Genomic DNA, 16,993 nt, shown 5'->3' on the forward strand with positions numbered 1-16,993 from the left:
GTCATTGTAGGCAAAGAATTCATTCTCTTGGCTGATCCATAGTTATGTTCTTTCTAATTTACTGAGCATGCATCGATGAACCTTGAGTCAGCTTGGTGACACGCGTACAATCAGCAATCAAAAAACGAAGCAATTTGCTGAAGAATGTCTCATTTACCCAGGCAGGCCTGCATATATGAACAGCAACCGCCACTACCTCCATTAATAATGAATACACCTCAAGCAGTGGCAGATGGGCAAAACAGCAGTTTCAGTCTTTTGGCTCTATCTTGCTTGGCAGTCCTTTGCTTCAAACCACATCAGTTTTCTTCTACATGGGGAGACTAGGTACTCCCCAAAATAGCAAACCAAGCCCTGGAGAACAAGGGAACCCAGGCCTTCCTGTTTTGCTGACAGATGGCTTAGCTCCACAGATTTGTAACGAATACTGGGAAGCTGTTTGCCCTTCTGTTGTGACACATAATGTTCCAAAGAATAAAGTTGCAAAGTGACCACAAACACCAGGGAGAAGTATGCCATGCTTAGTGAGGCAGAAAAGAAAGTCAAAAATTTTGCTTGGAGGTTTGAGGTCACAAACACAACAGGTTTGAGGTCTCAAGGGTCTGGAGTGGACATCTGTTGTCTCTTTAGATAATAAATGTGCTAAGGTATTCTCAGCACACCTCGAGTATTTAACTCTGTAAGTACAATAGTAAGTACAATGGTGGCAACTTGAGTAACCTTTCTTTGGGAAAGACAGCTCAGCTCATGTTTTCTACCCTGCATACCTGTATTTATCTATAAAGGCTTTTTGCTACCTTGACACTTACAAGCATCTCTTCCAACAGTGTTATTTTCTGGAATTCTAGAAGCCGCCACAGAATTACCATAGGAATCACCATTCATGAACAGCAAGAACCAACATACAAAATCCTGGTACAATGTTATTTTCTTGGACTATTTGACACATAATGGTGGGTAATAGCAGGCTTTCACAACTATGTAACACACCAAGCTGAATATGTGACATAGAATAAGCTACATATGACATCCCACTAGAGCTCTAGAAACTCCCGTGTTTCCTGCTTTGCTAAGAGCTTTGATATTTTATTTTGTCAAGCTCCTGAGGGGCCACAAAGTATATCTGTGAGGTTGTTTGGGCTTGTGAGTCAGGTGTAATCTACATTATTAATAATAAATAATAAATTTGGCTGCCAGGCTGGTCACTGGTACTTCCAGGGCCAGCCACATAACACCGGTGCTCCAAGATCTGCATTGGCTGCCTATTCGCTTCCGGGCGCAATATAAGGTGTTGGTGATGACCTATAAAGCCCTAAATGGCTTGGGCCCAGGATACCTGAAGGACCGCCTCTCCCCGTACATTCCGTCCCGCACCCTCAGAACATCTGGGCAGCAACTCCTTAGGGTGCCAGGGGCCAGGCTTACCTCTACCACGAGGAAGTCTTTCTCTATCGCTGCCCCGGCCCTTTGGAACACGCTGCCCTCAGAGCTCCGCTCGGACGCCTCCCTGGCTCAGTTTAGAAAGGATGCTAAAACCTTTCTGTTTAAGATCGCATTCCCCCAATCATAGTCCTAGCAGGCCTCCTTGTACTCCTTGTATCCTGCAAGAGGATTGGCTAACGGGGGCTTTGTCTTGTCTTGTTTTTATATTTGATAGTGATGATGTTACTGTTTTTAAATCGTTATTTGCTTGTTTTATGTTGTAAACCGCCCTGATCTCAGGAAGGGCGGTATATAAATAAAAGTTTTATTATTTATTATTTAAATAAAACTTTAATTTATATCCCGCTTTTTGTTACCACAATCAAAGCGGCGTACAACCTTTTAAAAAATACAATATATACAATTCCCCCCCTTAAAAAAGGATTAAACAATTCTATCCATTAAAATTACAAATGATAAAATCTAAAAACAATAATACAATAATAAAATAACGGTGGGCAGAATCTTCGCTTATATATGTCTGTGGAGGGAGGGTTACATGGCCAGGTTCTATTCCGGTTCTATTATTGAGCCAGATGTATACAACATATTTTCAGTTCTTACTGAGCTAGCTATAGACTGGATAAGACTTATTGCTTGGCCTAAATTTACATATTTGTTATGAGGTGGAAATGCAGTACCAAAGTCCTTTGAAAAAGAGCTGATATAAGAAATAAAAGTTCACTAAATTTAGGTCCAAGACAGACACCCACCTTTAGAAGCAGTCCTCCTTCCCCATCCCTTCTGTCTGCAACATCTACCCTCCACCTTCTATCCTCTGCTGAGACATGTGATCTTTCCCTTGCAAAGATTTTCAGTGACATTGGAAGGTGATTTTCCTACATGTCCAGAATATTTTACAATGTAACCATTTATTACAATCCATTTTTAAGGTGAATTCCCCCTCCCCTGCCCCAATAAACCCATAGCTTGGAAATAACTAAACAAAGGCAACTGCAATTATCTACTTTTGTGATAACAAGGATACAACAAAGCCATATTTCAAAAAGAAATGCAATAACTAAGAGCAGAGTTACATTTAAAAGTTCCTTTTAAAGTGCATTACCAGGCAATTTTCACAGGAGTTAATCAAGTTTTATGCCAGACTCTACAATCCTAATGATGTTTTTAAATAAATAAATAAATAAACAACAAATATTACTAGAAAAGTAATAAACAGTACATTTATATATTTATTTATTTATATCCCACTTTTCTCCCGAAATGGCATGCAAGGTGGCTTATAATAATTCATAGAATCATAGAGTTGGAAGAGACCACAAGAGCCATCCAGTCCAACCCTCTGCCATGCAGGAACTCTCAATCAAAGCATCTCCAACTGATGGACATCCAGCTTCTGTTTAAAGACCTCCAAGGAAGGAGACTCCACCACTCTCTGAGGGAGTGTGTTCCACTGTCAAACAGCCCTTACTGTCAGGAAGTTCCTCCTAATGTTGAGGTGAAATCTCTTTTCCTGTAGTTTGCATCTATTGTTCTGGGTCCTATCCGAGCTGACACAGCTAGTCTCGGAGTTGCTGTTGGAGTTGCCTAGGCTTTTAGTTCTGGGCGACTTCAACATCCCACTCGAGACCAGTTTAACAGGTGCGGCTCGGGAGTTCAGGGAAACCATAACAGCCATGGGCCTCTCTCAATTGGTTACCGGGCCAACACATTCTGCGGGTCATACTCTCGACGCGATCTTCAGTACGGAACAGGAATATCCATGGGCAGAGGTTGTTGATACCTCTGCACTATCATGGGCGGATCATTTCCTGGTCAGGCCTGAACTAATAGGTCCCGGGAGTGGAGGACCTATTAGAATGGTCTGCCCTCGAAGGCTAATGGAACCTTGGCCTGCCAGACGAGATCCATCAAATTGCCAAACTTGAGAGCTTCAAGAAAGCTGTCAAGATGGCTCTCTTGCAGCAGGCCTTCCCGGAATAGATCCTGGCCATGTAACGCTCCCCCCACAGTCATATATAAGCGAAGACTGCCCACCGTTATTTTATTATTGCAGTATTGTTTTTAGATTGTTATTGTCTGTAATTTTAATGGATGGAATTATTTAATCCTTTTTTAAGGAGGTGGGGAATTGTATATATTTATTTTTTAAAAAAGTTGTACACCGCTTTGTGGAAACAAAAAGCGGGATATAAATTAAAGTTTTATTTATTTATTATTATTCTCTGGAGTAGCAGAAAACAAGCTTGTTCCATATTCAATATGACATCGCTATCAAATGGCTATCATTTCCTTATAGCTCCTATGATTACATGGGATCTCCCATGTAACTTCCCATGATTACATGCCTCTGATTTATGTCAACTTTATCTTGAGGTCTTGATGGCAAAGCTTGTTCAAAGGAAGAGGGGTTTGCCATTGCTTTCCTCTGAGGCTGAGGACTTTCCCAAAGTCACCCTGTGTCCAGTTCTGGTCACCACAAAAAGGATGTGGAGAAACTGAGCATGTCCAAAGGAGAGCGACTAAAATGGTGAAGGGTCTGGAAACCATGTCCTATGAGGAACAGCTTAGGGAGCTGAGGATGTTTAGCCTGGGGAAGAGAAGGTTAAGAGGTGATATGATAGCCCTATTTAAATACTTAAAGGGATGTCATATTGAGGGAGCAAGCTTGTTTTCTGCTGCTCCAGAGACTAGGACCCGGAACAATGGATGCAAGCTGACAGTAAGGGCTGTTCAACAGTGGAACACACTCCCTCAGAGTGTGGTGGAGTCTCCCTCCTTGGAGGTCTTTAAACAGAGGCTGGATGGCCATTGGTCAGATATGCTTTGATTGAGATTTCCTGCATGGCAGGGGGTTGGACTGGATGGCCCTTGTGGTCTCTTCCAACTCTATGATTCTATGATTCTAACCAGTGGGTTTTGATGAGAATTCAAACCCTGGTCTCCTAGTCCTGTCCTCAAACCAATCCATTGTGCTGCCATCCAGGGAAGAGGTTGGCCAGCATTGCCTTTCTCTGAGGCTGAGAGAGTGTGATCTTCCCAATCGATTCCATGGCTGCAGCGTGATTTGAACCCTGGTGTCCCCAAAGTGTTTTCTCCAGTGCTCCAATCCTGACACCACATGGACTTCCCAAGTTTATTCAGAGAAGGTTTTCCACCCTTCACACGACATCATTATTAAACTAATGTTAACCAGAACAGAAAGTGGACAGAAAGTAATAAAAATAATAATACATTATAAACTTTTTTTCTTATATTCTGCCTTTCTGCTTTTTTAAAAAAAAAATCTCGAAAGTAAAAAGAAGCTGCTTTTGTTTACTTTCCATTCAGGTTAACACAAGTTTAAGAATGACATGTGTGAAAAACAACCTTCTTTTGCAGTTTTTTTTCTACCTTTTAAATCTCATTTTTGCACAGGATTTCCCCTGTATGATAAACTCCTATGACTCTATGGAAATGTCTGACATTGAAGAGTGGAATATAACAGAAACATAAGTCCCATACATGGGCAAATATAAATAAAGGCAAGATACCTAACTGATTTCTAATGTTTCCACATTTGTTTTCTGCACACACAGCTTTCAGTTAACTAGATGTCATTTTTGTAGCTCATCAATATATGTGGGGTTAGGGGAATTGGCTCCCTATTATAGTCCGAAATCCATAACATGAGCCCTGACCAAGTATTTGAATGAAGAGAAACTCCCACTGGATTTCAGGGGAGCTAGCTCCCATGCAAATGTGTGTATTTTGCTGATCCAGATCAAAACTTCAACACAGGGCCAAAGCTGTTAAAACCTTTATCCCCACACACATGGGTTCTGTAACTGCACTCTCCTACACCAGACACTGGTTATTTATTTTGGTAAAAGTTGGCATTCTATGTATGATGCAATTTTCTGAACCACAAAATAGTTCATAAAACCATTGTGAATTAATATATTAAGGTTTAACAGGTGAATGACACTTGTATAATTAAAAAATACTAATTTCAAGATGCAGCAAGTAGGTTTTTGCAAAAACGTTCATCAGAGAGGGTTCTGAATCTGCACTCCAGAAATGGATCCCTTCAAGATTTACTGCTGCACATATATGATCTAAGAAATTATGCATTCATCAACAAAATTTTCCTTTTATTTCTGAGCATATTTAAAAATTGGTATGGCAGAATTGGGACAAAGTAAAACCATTCAGACCCATAGATTTCAGTGGGAAAGGTTTAAGCACATTGTACCTAAGCCACAAGGAACCTTCAGTCCAAAGGCTTGATTTTAAACAACAGCTGGACTGTTAAAGGATGGGCACCCCAGTTCTATGCCACGTTTATTCTGATTTGTCTCACTTCAATTAGATTTACTTGAAGGCACCTGTGCACAGGACTGGGAACAACCTCCTAAAAATTCCTGTGCAGGTTGCTCTGGAAATAGATTTGCATATGTTGCACAGCACCATTGGACAGTAAGGCCTGCTTCCCAGTGATGCTTGAAAATGGTAAACTTTTGCCTTCTAGAAACTGGGTGAGCATGAGCAATGCATGGTCCAGAGGGCATATAACATAGAACACAGGTCAAGAAATGAAATGAACAGAAGTGATTTTATGATGTGTAAAAGAAAGAGTGGTTCCATGCATCACATAATGTGGAATATGCATAAAATGTATTGATGGATACTAAATTAGACTATTTATGTGAGAGTAAGATGGAAATAAGTCTACCAATAGTTTTTTGTGGGTTTTTCAGGCTATGTGACCATGTTCTAGAAGAGTTTCTTCCTGACATTTCGCCAGCATCTGTGGCTGGCATCTTCAGAGAATGCTTGCCTGGAAAAAAAGCTCTGTGTGTGTGTGTGCGCGCACACACACACACACACACACACACACACACTGTGTAAGCCTGGGAATGCAGGAGTGATTTGCATGTATATTGTTCTGTTGCTGATGGCAGGCATCAGGCTGGAAAGCTAATGATCATTATCTGCTGGGAAAGCCCTTGACTCTGAGTGGTTTCCCATGTGCGTTTGCTGAGTCCTATATGTATCCTAAGACTATATTCTCCTCACACTGTAGCCCTATGACTCTGCTTTATATTCACTATGTAGTTCAAATCATAAAGAAATATGCACTGAGAACTGGAGCGTGGCTTTGGTGCGGCTTTTGGACTCTTAGGACGCATGCATCCTTGAAATACCATACCTCCAAAGTGACTCGAAGCAGCTTTATTTTGGTCTGTCTGTAACAGGCCATTACTTATTAATGATGAGATTGTCTTACTTGATTTTAACTTAGCAGATGAAAATGAACATCATATAAAACTGACTAGATGCAATCAAAATCAGGGTTCTTATCTTCTGCATAGTTGACCAATCAAGGACATTTTGTCAGATGCACCCTTTCTTACTACATATGACAAACTGCATCTATGCAGTTAATTTTAGTAAACTTAGAGAAATACTGGAGGTGATCCCATGGTCAGGAATACTAAAAGAGAAGGGAGTCCAAGACAGATGGGATCTTCTCCAGGTCCTGTTCTCTGGAGCAGCAGAAAACAAGCTTGCTCCCTCCTCAATATGACATCCCTTCAAATATTTAAACAGGGCTAGCAGATCACCTCTTAACCTTCTCTTCTCCAGGCTAAACATACCCAGCTTCCTAAGGCGTTCCTCATAGGGCATGACCTTCACCATTTTAGTTGGCCTCCTTTGGACGCACTCCAGTTTCTTCAGGGACGTAGCTAGGATTTTAGGAAGGGGGGTCCAGACTAAGTGCCACCATTATAATGGGGCTTGGGTGCGGCGGCGCAGCAGCACACACCTTTCATTTTTTTCTAATGGAAGGGGGGGGTCCGGACCCCAAGAACCCCTCCCCCTTGGCTACATCCCTGGTTTCTCCACATCCTTTTTGAATTGTGGTGCCCAGAGCTGGACACAGTATCACAGGTGAGGCCTGACCAGAGCAGAATAGAGTGGCACTATTACTTCCCTTGATCTAGACACTATACTTCTATTGATGCAGCCTAAAATCACATTGGCCTTGTTAGCTGCCACATCACACTGTTGACTCGTGTTCAACTTGTGGTCTATTTGGACTCTTAGATCCCTTTCACATGTAGTTTCATTCAGCCAGGTGTTCCCCATCCTATATCTGTGCCTTACATTTCATACAACCAGATAGGACATCACCAGATGGTCAACACAAAAATCAGATAGACTATATAATTGGAATCAGAAGATGGGGAAACTCTATACTTCAGGCCAAAACCAGACCAGGCAGTGACTGTAGCACAGACCATGAACTGCTTATAGCAAAAATTAGAGTAAAACTGAAGAAGGGGAAAACCATCATCATATCAAAATATGTCCTGAAGAACATCTCAAAAGAATTTGCTGACAACGTAAGACATAGAGTCACACTATTAGGTATAATCAATCGAGAACCTGAAGAATTGTGGGCAGAAGCCAAGGAAGAAAGTGGGAAAATATTGACAGTGGTCAAAATGAAAGAGAAGAAATAATGGCTGGCAGATGAAACACATCATGCAGTACAAGAAAGAAGAGAGGCCAAAGCACAGGAGATAGGAACAAATCCAGAAACATAAATGCAACTGTCCAACGTCTGGTGCACAGGGGTAAGAAGAATTACTATAGTGATCAATGCAGAGAAATAGAAGACAATAACAAAAGAGGAAGAATGAGAGACATTTTTTTAAAAAAAATCTGGGAAATGAAAGGGAAATTCAAATCAAGGGCTGGGATGCTATATGGAGAAAGCAAGGACATAATTCAAGAACAAGAAGAAATAAAAAGACACTGCAGGCTCCTAATAATTATATAAAAGAGATTAGGAAATGAATGATACAAGGAACGAAGAACAGTATGACGGTGAACCCCAAATCCTAAAACGTGCATTAGAATCTGCAGTAAGAGAAATCGAGAAAAATAAATCCCCATGAACAGACAATATTCCGATTGAACTACTTCGATGCACACAGACAGAAGCAACACTAGCATCAAATAAATATGCCAACAAATATAAAAACAAAGAGATGGCCAACAGATTAGAAACAATCAATATACATCCCAATCCACAAGAAAGGAAATACAAAAGAACGCAGCAATTATAGGACCATAGCATTAATCTCACATGCAGGCAAAATAATGCTCAAAATTCTGCAGCATAGACTCCAACCATACACAGAGACAGAAATTCCAGAGATGCAGGTGGGATTCAAAAAAGGAAGAGGCACCAGGGATCACATCAAAAGCATAAATTCGTTAATGGAGCACACCAAGGAATTTCGGGGGAGGGGGGAATAAGCATATGCTTTATAGACTGTAGCAAAGCATCTGACTGCACAGATCATGAAAAGCTATGGAATGCACTCAATGACATGGGGGTGCTACTACATTTGATAGTCCTGATGAGAAATCTGTACCAAGAGCAAGAGGCCACTGTAAAAACCGAATTTGAAGAAATAGAGTGATTCCCAACTGGTAAAGGGCTCAGACAAGGCTGCATACCACCACCCTGTTTTTTCAACGTATATGCTGAAAACATCATAAGAAAAGCAGAGTTAGAGTTAGAAGAAGGATGAATGAAGCCAGGAAGAATGAACATGAACAAACTAAGGTATGTGGATGACAAAATAATACTGGTGGAAGGTATCACAGATTTGGAACACTTACAAAGGTCAAAGATGAAAGTGCAAAGGCAGGGTTAATGAAAACAAACAAACAAAAAATGACCACAGAAGAAATGCATGAACTCAATCTGGACAATGAGGAAATTGAAAAGTCAAATAATTCCTGTAGCTAGGATCAAATATTAATCATAGTGAAGACTTAGAAGAAGACTAGGAATGGGTAGAGTAGCTATGAAAGAACTAGAAAAGACCCTGAAGAGCAAAAATATACAACAGAGCATTAGAATCGTCCAGGCAATAGTATTTCCCATCGCCATGTACAAACGCAAGAGCTGGACAGTGAAGGAAGAAAACATAAAGAAAATCAACTCATTTGAGATGTGGTGCTGGAGAAGAGTGCTTAGGGCCCAAAACAGATGGGCTTAAAAAGCCGGCTTCTGTGTGGCTTGGGGGCATGGCAATTAGATGACGCACATCCCCAACCCATGTGGAAGCTGAGCCTAATGCAGCCCAAAAAGAAGCGGATATTGGAGGACACAGCGTCTTGGAAGTGTCTCATCCACAGGGTTACCATGAGTCATGGTCTGACTCAAGGGTAGCTAAAACAACAACAATAAAGCCATTACCCGTTAGGACAAGGGTCAGAATTCAAAATGACCTTAACAAATTAGAAAGCTGGGCCAATACTAACAAAATGAATTTCACTGGGGAGATATAGGGTATTTGAGCAGTAAAAATGAAATGCACAAATACAGATACATGCAAAAGAGTCAGCAATGTGATGTGGCAGCTGAGACATCGAATGCAATCCTAGGCTGCATCAATAGGAGTATAGTGTCTAAACTGAGAGAAGTACCACTCTCTTCAGCTTTGGTCAGACCTCACCTGGAATATTGTGTCCAGTTCTGGACATCACAATTTGAACAAGCTGGTGAGTGGTGCATGTTCAGAAAAGAGTGACTAAAATGGTGAGAGGTCTGGAAACCATGCACTATGAGAAGCAGCTTAGGGATCTGGGTATGTTTAGCCTGGAGAAGAGAAGGTTAAGAGATGACATGATAGCCAGGGTCAAAAATCTGAAGGGATATCATCATATGGAGGCTCAAGCAAGCTTAGTTTTTTGTGGGTTTTTCAGGCTATGTGGCCATGTTCTTGCAGAGTTTCTTTCTGACGTTTTGCCAACATCTGTCAGAAAGAAACTCTGCTAGAACATGGCCACAATAGCCAGAAAAACCCACAAAAAACTATGGATGCCGGCCATGAAAGCCTTTGACTGAAGCAAGTTTGTTTTCTGCTGCTCCAGAGAATAGGATATGGAATAATGTGTTCAAACTACAGAAAAGAGATTCCACCTCAACATTTGAAAGAGTTTCCTGACAGGAACAGCTGTTCGACAGTGGAGTGTGGCGGAATCTTGGTATTTGAACAGAAGCAGGTTTTTGAACAGAGGCTGGTTGGCCATCTCTCAGGAGTGCTTTGGTTGTGTATTCCTGCCTGGCTGAGGTTTGGACTGGATGGCCCTTGTGGTTTCTTCCAGCTCTAGGAGTCTATGATCCTATGAAATTCAGGACACATGTTTGTACCTCGAACAGGCAAAAGGATTCTTACTTTTAATTTTTTTCCATTCAGTTTTCCCACTCAAGTACTTGACAGAACCTCTTCACTTGACTACTCCATTTTTTACAAATTGACATGCCACTAATTTCATTGGGAAATTAAAATGATTAATGTAGATTTTGCTGACCTGGCATAACTCAGACAGTCCTTTTCACTATTATAAATACAGCATAGCCCAGTGTTAGAATCCTGATGTATTCTATCAGATGTATTATTGGTGGGGATGATGGGGGTTGGGATGCATTGGCTAGGCTGTTGCAGATAGTCCTTGGTAGTGTTCAGTAGAGCCAGGTGGTGCTTATCTAGTGTCCTTGAAGGCCTTGCTCTCAGAGGCTTGGTATGCAGCTTTCAGCTAAGGGGGATAGAAGCTGAGGGGGAAGTGATGGGGGATGAGAACCAGTGAGAAAGAGGTGGGGTTTCCTGCGCGGGCTTTTGGCCAAGGGGAGGAGTAGTCCAACTAAGGGGGATTTAGCTATTGGTTTTGTTGGGAGGGGTCAGTCTCAGCTATGAAGCTGAGTGATGTAGAATTGCTGATTCTGGAGCTATCAATAAAGTGCTGTTGATTCATCAATCAAGCTGACTGGTCAATTGTCCAGGATTCTGGTGTCGCACTTTGACAGTTAGCTGAGACTGCCTACGAGCTCCTTTGGGGACAATGCAAGAGCAAAAGCCCTCAGAGGAATCTACATCTTTGACGACGGAGACCACGGCAGCGACCGTGGAGGAAACCAAGGCCCAGATGATGGGCCTGGAGCACTCCCGAAAGACACCAGACCACCGGTAGCTCAGACGCCAGTGGTGGGGGGGCCCTTGGTTTGGACACCCCATGGCTCCCCGGCGGACTAGAGAATGACAGAGAGCCACCCGCTGGTCTGATTGGGTCACAGGCTTCACGCAGCCGTTGCAGCTGAAGCCAGGAGAGGACGAGGACCTAGAAGAGCAGGTCCTGCTACTCTGGGAGGACATGGAGGGAGTCCAGGGTACACTGACAGAGATACTGGACCTCCTGAGTGGTGGCTCAGGAGAAGGCGATGTGGGAGCAGGAACCAGAGCAGCCCCCGCCCCAGGACCAGAAGAGGTCCTTCAACCAGTTCCTCAACCCACTGGACTGGCACCAGATCGGCCGCAGGAGCCTCAGGCACGAAAGTTGGGAGTTAAGTATGATGGGGACCCTCAAACCTTGCCCTATTTTCTGTCGCAAGTAGCAGACCACATGGAGGAGTGGGAGCCCACGTTTCCCAATGAGGCAGCCAAGGTGAAATGCGTAGCCAGACACCTTAAGGGGGAGGTGGCAAATTGGCTGGTCCAGCTATACGATTGCCAAGCAGCTGAGTTGCGGAGTCTACCAGACTTTATGAGGGCCCTTAGGGCCAGATTTGAAGACCCCTTCAGGGCTAGCATGGCTTTGGCCAGCTTGAAATCGTTGGACCAGGGAATAAGATCTGTGTCGGAATATGCAATGGAGTTCAGGCGATTGGTTGCCCAGGTGCCAGACTGCACAGAGGGGATGAAGATGCAATACTTCAAAGAGGGGTTGCGCCCAGAGATAGTGAAGTGAGCACTTACGAAGGGCAATCCTCCCACGGCCCTAGAGTGGATCCGGCTAGCTGGAGAGGCGGAGGCCATCCAACATGAAGTTAAGATGCTGAACCAGAAAAGGTATAAAGACTCCAAGGGGACAGTAAACAAGCCCACGGGACAAAAGGGCAAAGGACAGCGAGAGGGAGCAGCGCCGACAGCTGGGCCTGTGCCTAGGATGCGGCTGCAAAGGGCATCTAATTGCGGGCTGTCCAGAGAGAAGCCAGGAAAAGAAAACAAATCCCTTCCAAGCCCCACCGATGACAGCATCCAAAGGAGGGAAGGGTAAGGCTGAGAAGAAACGCCAAAGTGACCAGGGCCTGCAAGCGACAACTGAGGACAAAGGAGAGGTCGGGACAGACAGCAACAGCACAGGATCTGAAGAGATCTTTAAACTTCCCGAGCCTGCCTTAGAAAGCGGCAAAAGGCAGGCTGCAAGTCAAGACGGCTGCAAACCAATGGTGAGTGGGGGCATCCCCCTATACACTTTGACTGTCACTTTAATGGTGGGACCAGGGCTTGACTACCTGAAGTCGGTAATGGATTGGATGAGGGAAAATAGACTTAAGCTGAATCCAAATAAAATGGAGGTACTCGTGATAGGTAAGCCCAATCTGGGTATGGAGATAACTTCACCAGTTCTAGATGGGGTTACACGTCCCCTGAAAGACTGTGTCCGCAGCTTGGGGATGCTCCTGGATTCGTCGCTTCAACTGTCTTCTCAGATTGATGCGACAGCCAGGAGTGCCTGTTATCAGCTTTGGCTGATACGCCACTTGCGCCCCTACCTGGAGCAGCGGGACCTAGAAAAGGCCGTACATGCTTTAGTAACCTCTCACCTTGATTTCTGCAATGCACTTTACATGGGGCAACCTTTGTGCCATGTCCAGAAACTCCAATTGATACAAAACATGGCAGCCAGACTGGTTGCCGGAAAATCCAAGTTCGACCATATTACACCTATTTTAAAATCACTACATTGGCTGCCTATTAGCTTCCGGGCACAATACAAGGTGTTGGTTATCACCTATAAAGCCCTACATGGCCTGGGTCCAGTCTACTTGAAGGAACGCCTCCTCCCATACAGTCCTTCCCGTACAGTCTGATCCTCCGGGAAAAACCTCTTACAATCTAGAAAGACCAGACTGGCGGTGACCTCCCGGAGGTCCTTCTCTGTCACCACTCCAAAAACTTGGAATGACCTGCTGGAAGAGATTTGCCAATTATCCTCCCTCAAGACTTTTAAAAAGGCGACAAAAACCTTTCTCTTCTGGCAGGCCTTCCCCGATTCATAATGTCCAGAACCAATTGAATCCCCCTTTTATTATTTGTGATTTGTTTTTAAACTGGATGTATTGTTATTTACTTTTTAAACACTTTTTACTGTTTAATTTTATAGTTGGGAGGGAGGGTTGGGTCAGGGTTTTGTGGGGCTTGTTGTTTTTGTTGTATATTGTATTTACTTTGTTGTTACCCGCCTCGATCCTCAATCGGAAGAGGCGGGATATAAATAAATATTTATTATTATTATTATTATTATTATTATTATTATTATTATTATTATTATTCACCCAGTCGTAGGGCATGGTCCAGGAAGGGAGAGAAAAAATAGCAGAGGTGAATAACTGGCTCCGCAGATGGTGCCACCAAGAACGATTTGGATTTTTGGATCATGGTCTGAGGTTCCATGAGGAGGGACTTCTGGCAAGGGATGGGTGGCATCTCACGCCAGCTGGCAAAAACATTTTTGCCAATAGTCTCAAAAATTTGATCAGGAAGGCTTTAAACTGAATTATGTGGGGGAGGGAGACAATATTCTGGAAGGCAAAAAAGTTGGAGAAAGCAGTCAAACTGTCATAGAGGGAACAAGACAAACAGTGCAATCCCAACAGTAGGAGGCAAAAAAACTTGCACAGGCAGCAAGTAAAGGGGACCCATGGTCTGCAATGTCTCTACACTAATGCACAGAGCATGGGAAAAAAGCAAGATGAACTTCAATTCCTAGCACAACAAAGCAAATATGATATAATAGGCATCACTGAAACCTAGTGGGATGAGTCTCACGATTGGAATGTAGAAATAGAGGGGTATAACCTTTTCAAGAGAAATAGGCCAAACAGGAAAAGAGGAGAAATAGCATTATATGTCAGGGACATTTACACCAGTGAAGAGATCCAGGACATTGATCATGGAAGCTAGGTGTAGAGCATCTGGATAAAAATTAAAGGGGAGGGAAACAACAGGGATGTTATTGTGTGAGTCTACTATAGACCCCCAAGTCAGATGGCGGAATTGCATGATGCCTTTCTAGAACAGATGACTACACATTCAGAAAGGAGAGATGTAGTAGTGATGGGTGACTTCAACTATCCTGATATTTGCTGGAAGTCAAACTCAGCTAAATCCTCAAGGTCTACCAAATTCCTCACTTGCCTTGGAGACAATTCCATTGTCCAAAAGAAGCAACAAGGGGGTCAGCTATTTTGGATCTGATCCTAACCGACAGGGATGACCTAGTTAATGGAGTGCAAGTGGTGGGATCCTTAGGTGGGAGTGATCATGTTCCCCAGGAGTTTGTTATACAATGGAAAGGAAAAGCCAGGCATAGTCAGACACGCATTCTAGACTTAAGGAAAGCTGATTTTAGTAAACTTAGAGAAATACTGGGGGTGATCCCATGGTCAGGAATACTAAAAAAGAAGGTAATTCAAGATGGATGGGAGTTTCTCAAAAGGGAAATATTGAAGGCACAATTTCAAACAGTTCCAATGAGGGGGGGAAATGGAAGATGTCTCAAGAAACCAGGATGGATGACTAAGGAACTTTCAACTGAGCTAAGCTTTAAACGGAACATGTATAAGAAATGGAAAAATGGGGAAATCCCCAAAGGGCAATTCAAACAAATAGATAGCATGTGTAGGGATAAAGTCAGAAAAGCTAAAGTGCAGAATGAACTCAGGCTTGCTAGAGAGGTTAAGAGCAACAAAAAAGGCTTTTTGGATATGTCCACAGCAAAAGGTATAAGAAGGAAACGGTAGGGCTACTGTGTGGTGAAGACAGCAAAATGCTAACAGAGGACAGAGAAAAGGCAGAATTACTCAACACCTTCTTTGCTTCAGTCTTCTGAGGAAAATGGAGTAGAGGACAGAATAGGGGAATTTCAGCACAGAATAAGTAAGGAGATAGTACAGGAATACCTGGTTAATCTAAAAGAATATAAGTCTCCAGGACCAGACAAACTACATCCAAGAATATTAAAAGAACTGGCTAATGTAATATCAGAGCCATTGGCAATAATATTTGAGAGCTCCTGGAGAATAGGAGAAGTCACAGCAGACTGGAGGAGGGCAAACATTGTTCCCATCTTCAAAAAGGAGGATCCCAATAATTATCTTCCAGTTAGTCTGACATCAATACCAGGAAAGATTCTAGAGCAGATTATTAAACAGTGAGTGTGTGAACATCTAGAACGCAATTCCATAATCACAAAAAGTCAACACGGGTTTCAGAGAAACAAGTTGTGCCAGACAAACCTAATCTCTTTTTTTGATAAAATTACCAGCTTGGTAGATGACAGAAATGCTGTGGAAATAGTATATCTTGATTTCAGTAAGGCCTTTGACCAGGTTCCCCATGACATTCCTGCAAACAAGCTAGTGAAATGTGGGCTAGACAAAGTAACTGTTACATGGATTTGTAACTGGTTGACTGGCCATACCCAAAGGGTGCTCAACAATGGCTCCTTTTCATCCTGGAGAGAAGTGATCAGAGAGGTCCAAAGAGTTCTGTCCTGGACCCAGTGCTTTTCAACATCATTATGAATGACTTGGATGACAAAATGGGGTGGGGGGGCATACTTATCAAATTTGCAGATGACACCAACTTAGGAGGAGTAGCTAATACCCCAGAGACAGGATCAAAATTCAAAATGACCTTAATAAATTAGAAAGTTGGGCCAAAGATAACAAAATGAATTTCAACACAGAAAAATTTATGGTACTGCGCTTAGGGTGGAAAAATGAAATGCACAGAAACCTGGCTGAACAAGACTACATGTGAAAGGGATCTAGGAGTCCAAGTAGACCACAAATTGAACATGAGTCAACAGTGCAATGCGGCAGCTAACAAGGCCAATTTGATTTTAGGCTGCATCAATAGAAGTATAGTGTCTAGATCAAGGGAAGTAATAGTGCCACTCTATTATGCTCTGGTCAGGCCCCACCTGGAATATTGTGTCCAGCTCTGGGCACCACAATTCAAAAAGGACATTGAGAAAATGGAACGTGTCCAAAGGAGGGCGACTAAAATGGTGAAGGGTCTGGAAACCATGCCCTATGAGGAACGAATGGCATGATAGCCCTGTTCAAATACTTGAGGATGTCACACTGAGGAGGGAGCAAGCTTGTTTTCTGCTGCTCCAGAGACTAGGACCCAGAGCAATTGATGCAAGCTACAGGAAAAGAGATACCACCTCAACATTAGGAGGTAGTTCCTGACAGTAAGGGCTGTTTGACAGTGGAATGCACTCCCTTGGAGTGTAGTGGAGTCTCCTTCCTTGGAGGTCTTTAAACAGAGGCTGGATGGTCATCTCTCAGGGATGCTTTGATTGAGATTTCCTGCATGGCAGGGGGTAGAACTGGATGGTCCTTGTGGTCTCTTCCAACTCTATGATTCTATGATTGTATGATTCCATTTTCTCGGCTGCTTTTAAAATGTTC

General features: G+C 42.9%; 1 protein-coding gene across 2 annotated transcripts in view; it reads right to left on the reverse strand.

Annotated features, from left to right (window-relative positions):
- The window catches only part of IKZF1 (IKAROS family zinc finger 1), a 150,492-nt gene that overhangs the window by 114,367 nt on the left and 19,132 nt on the right, over nt 1-16,993 (reverse strand). The window lies entirely within an intron of this gene.

This window comes from Sceloporus undulatus, chromosome 6 (genome assembly GCF_019175285.1).
Source record: "Sceloporus undulatus isolate JIND9_A2432 ecotype Alabama chromosome 6, SceUnd_v1.1, whole genome shotgun sequence".
Taxonomy (NCBI): Eukaryota; Metazoa; Chordata; class Lepidosauria; order Squamata; family Phrynosomatidae; genus Sceloporus; species Sceloporus undulatus.